The sequence below is a fragment of the Triticum dicoccoides genome, chromosome 2B, assembly GCF_002162155.2.
Source record: "Triticum dicoccoides isolate Atlit2015 ecotype Zavitan chromosome 2B, WEW_v2.0, whole genome shotgun sequence".
In the NCBI taxonomy this organism is placed as follows: Eukaryota; Viridiplantae; Streptophyta; class Magnoliopsida; order Poales; family Poaceae; genus Triticum; species Triticum dicoccoides.
The window spans coordinates 75,497,936-75,502,448 of NC_041383.1; positions in this window are offsets into that span (position 1 = coordinate 75,497,936).

Genomic DNA, 4,513 nt, shown 5'->3' on the forward strand with positions numbered 1-4,513 from the left:
TTCTTTTGTTATCTGTATGATAAGAATTATGCCTTCGAGTATATTACTCTTCGTTAATGCCGCTTGGCACCGGGTCCGACTAGTCGGCCCGGGGACTCGCCGCCTCGCACTATGAGGAGCTTCCCGCAGTCAGACAAGTAGTGTGCGGTGCCTAATCCGTCTCCTGACAGAGCCGCAGCTCGCAGAGCGACTGTTTGGTGGCCAGGAGTGAGGAAGAATGGGCGCCCACACGAAAAATGGCTAAGGACCCAAAGCACGAACATAGCGTAAGACGGCCTCTAGCATCTCTGAAGCAAAAAGCCGACTCATGAGTAGTCGGCTTGCCGCTTCTACTCGCCTCTATTAAAAACATCCGACTCTTTAGTGGTCGGCTCGCCGCCTTCTATCCAACTTGTTAAAGAAGACTCTAAAATGGTCGAGTACTTGCCTTCCCCAAGTAGCCAAGCATTTGATCCAGCGACAGTCCACAGAGCGGTTGTCCGACTGGCAAGGCAGCAACTAAAGGAAGGCGGCAAAGGGAAAAGCCTAAAGAGCAATAAGCAAGGAAAGATAGAACTCGAATGAATATTTACATAGGCCCTTGGCCGAATCTTCGAGTAGAAGTTCAAAATGCACCCCGCGGGTGGAACTGTTCGAATTTAACAAAGTTTTCCAAAAGATTACTAAGATAGATAAAGCAGAGGCGAGAACGGCAGCCTAGGAGGCGGCATCTGGGATCGGAGGATCGGAGGAGATGGCGGTGTCAGGCGTCGGGTCGGCCGGCTGGGCGGTCCCGGTTTGGTCGCCTCCGGCAGCAGTCGCCTTCTCTGGACGCGGCTCGTTGCTGGAGGCGCGGTCGAGCTGAGGCTGGTCGCCCGCTCCGACTTCTGGCACCTCCGTCTCGCCTTCGTCCTCCGCCTCGCCTTCCTCCTCGGTGCTGGAGTCAATCACCTCCGTCGAGTCCTCGCCGAAGTCCGGGTTCCTCCCGAACCACTCTGGCGGCACCTCCTCGCCGCCTGCAGCCCGCTCGGGGACGAAGACACTGGTGTCCGTGTAGTCGGCAATCGCCACTGCACGCTCGACAAGGGCACCCTCCACTGCCACCAACTCTGTCTGGGCCTCTAACGGGAACGCGGCCAGCCAGTCCAGGTCCAGCCCTGGATACCATGCCTTGACGAATTCCAAGGCCCGGCGCGCTCCAGCCCGGGCCGAGGAACCCTTCCAAGCTTCAAGACGGCCAGCTGCGACCTCTAGCCAGTCAGCAGTTCGACTGGCGGTGCGCAGGGCCGGCATGTCTGGCCATAGAGCGGCAACTGCCTGGGCGCCGGCACGCTGAAGCCGGCGCATCAGCCGATGGGCAGGACGAAGACGAGCCTTGATGCTCAGAAGCTGCTCATCGACGGTTCGGGGGGCGTTGGCGGTGATCTCTGCGCCGCTTGCCCTTCGCATCTCGCGATCAACCTAGATGGCCTGAGTGACCGCCTGAGAGTGGCCAGGGAAGAAGTCTGCCAAGACAAGAAAGAAGTGAGTCGAAAGAGCCAGAAATCGGCCGGACCTATAGTCGGAAGCTCGAAGAAGAAAGGAAGAAAAGAAACTCACCATCGACGATGTCTTCGATCTCATGGAAGGCGGAGGTCAGCATCGCCTCCCTGTCAGTCCAGGAGGAGCGCTCGCTCTCGAACTCGGCCAGGAGAGCGGCCTCCTTCTTCTCGGCCTCGTCCTGCGCCTTCTTGAGCAGCTCCTTCTGCTCAGCCAGCTGCGCGGCCAGCAGGTCGCGCTCTGTGGCGAGTTTGCTGCACTCCTCCTCCTTGGCGCGCAAGGCGGTGTTGGCCTCGCCCAGCTGCTGCTGAAGGGTGGCATTCACCTCTAAATAAGAAAAAAGACGAAAGACGATGAGTCATCAACAAAGAAAGTCGCTAAGAAGATCCGGCCCGACTGCTCAGCAGTCGGCCCGAATCTCGGGGACTACAGCCCGCGGGTGCACCAGCGCGCCCCCGCGAAAAAGAAGTAGGACTCACCCCGGCTCTCCGACAAGTCGGCAGTCCGCCTGCCTAGCTCCTCAACATTGCGGTTGAAGGCGGTAGCACGGAGGTTGAGATACTCCTGCAATAAAGCATTTCAGACAAAGTTAATATTTGGAACTCGGCAGAGGGAGTTCCAAACCGCCTGCTCAGCAGTCGGCCCGAAACTCGGGGACTACACCCAGTGTGTGCGCTGGCACGCCCCCACAGAGAAAAACAAGAATCAAAAGATAGAGACATACTCGGACGGCCGTTCGCGCTGCCAGATGCGCCTTGGTGCAGTTTTGAAGGGTGTCGCCTTCAGCTCGCAGCTTCGCCTGGACGTCCAGGAGCACTTGGTTCAGCGGCCCTGTGCCGCCTCCGCGCAACCACCCAACGGGCGCGGCGCTCGTCGCCTTGGCGTCTGGGATTGCCGAGCTGGCGGCGCCAGTCTCTCGGGGTCGTGGCACCGAGGTCGCCCTCTTAAGACGACGGCGCACTGGCGAGGCGACTTGGAGAAGAAGCCTCGCCTCAGACTCGTCCGCAGTCGGCGGCACCGGCGGGCCTGCCGGCTGTTTGCCGTGCGCTCTCCCAGACGGCGGCGGAGGCGGCGGTGGCGGCACGAGCGTGTCCGACATGGAGGCCTCACCGCTTTCCTTCTCCACGACAGGGTTCTCGGCGCCGGCTTCTCCAGTCTGCCCCGTGAACTCCGGGGGCGGCGACGCCGAGGACAGTGGGATGATGAGCTGTGCCGATTGGCGGTGAGCGGCCTCCTTGGCATGCCGCCTTGCTGCTGCGGCGGCTTCGGCCTCTTCCAATTTTTTCTGGGCGGAGGCCGTCGCCTTCTCGGCCTCCGCTTTCTCCAAACGTCTGGCCTCCTCCTCGTAGCGCTTCTCCCGCGCGTTTCACTCCGTCGCCTCCCGGAGGTCGGCGCCAGGGTGAACCCGCCGAGTGGTGGCTGACGTCTTCGCCGACCCCATGACAGAGGGGACGGAGACCCTCTCAAAGGTGAGGGGAGCCCTGAAGCAAAAAAGGAATGAAAAAGAAAAACTCGGATGAGATTCACCGAAGAAAAATAAGGAGAAAGGAGGAAACACTTACGTAGAGACTAGCGGCGTCCTCTTCACTTCCTTGCGGAAGAGGTTGGCCCTCGCGGCCACCTCCTCCCATTTGGTCACGGCGGCCGCCCCCTTGAGCTTCTTCGGCTTGCCACCGAGTGAACTCGGCCCAATCTGGCGCCTCTTCAAGCCGCCTTGGCCGGCCAGGCCGACGGAGGAACCTGTGCCCGATGAGCCGACCCTTGGCTGGTGGCGCGGGACGACTTCCCCTTCGGCGTCGTCATCAGGCCAGTCGGCGAAGTTGGCCGAGGGCCTGAGGCCGCCTCCCGCTCCTCCTCCTCCGCCTTCAGCGTTGGCTTCCATTGCCGCCGCCCCCAAGTCGGGGTCATCAACGTCGCTCTCCGCTCGGTCGGGGACGAACTCGCGGGGCGGTCTCGTGATGTCGGCTGCGGGCTGCATGAGGGGATTCTAATTCAGAGAAGCCAATGAAAATCAGAAGTCGGAGTCGGCTATGAAGAAGACAGAGCAACAAAGAGATGCGACTTACCACTAGAGGGGGGTTGGCGCGCGAGTACGGCTCCTTGCCGAATTTCCAGTCCTCCCCGAGCTCACAGTTTGCGATGTGGTTCACCATGTTTGCCACCTCTGCGCGGGGCATTTCCCTGGTGCACATCCGACTCGGGTCTCGGTGGTCGCTCATCTGACTGATCAGATGAGTCCGGCCTTGAAGAGGGAGGACTCGGCGCACCACGAAGGCGGCCAGCAAGTCGGACCCAACGAGGCCCTCCGACAGCGTCAAAACTCGGAGCCGCGCCACGACAGCGGCTCCGGCGGGAGTCAGCGTCTTGGCCCGATTAGACTAGCTGGGGAGCCTCCCAGCCGTCGGGCCGGCTTCACATAGAAGTACGACCGCTGCCACATCTTCACCGATTTGATGAACGCGATGGCTGGAAACGGATTGTCGGCCGTCGACCGCCGCATCGCGATGAAGGCGCCGCATTGAGCCAGCACACCGGCGACCTGCGTGCCAAGCTTGGAGGAGAAGAATTCTCCCCATAGCTCGATGGTGGGGAGGACGCCGAGGAAGCCTTCGCACAGGGTGGCGAAGGCAGACAGCACCACCACCGTATTCGGGATGAGCTGGTGCGGCTGGAGATCGTGGAACTCCAGGAAGGAGCGGAAGAAGCCGCTCGCTGGCAGCCCCAGGCCGCGCATGAGGTGGGAGCGGAAGATGACCCTCTCCCCCTCCTCCGGCGCCGGCAATATCTCTCCCGCTGGCGCGGCGCGGGCGCGCACAAGGTCTGCGTCGGGGAGGCAGCGCGTCCTGCGGAGGAACTCGATGTGGTCGTCATCCACCTCCGAGCCATCCCACACGCCGGAGCGCACGGCGGGAGCCGCGGCGGCGGAGAAAGAGCTCGTCGCTGTTGGGGCAGTGTGTTCCTGCTCGACGGCGGCAAGAGGAAGGAGAGGAAGCAA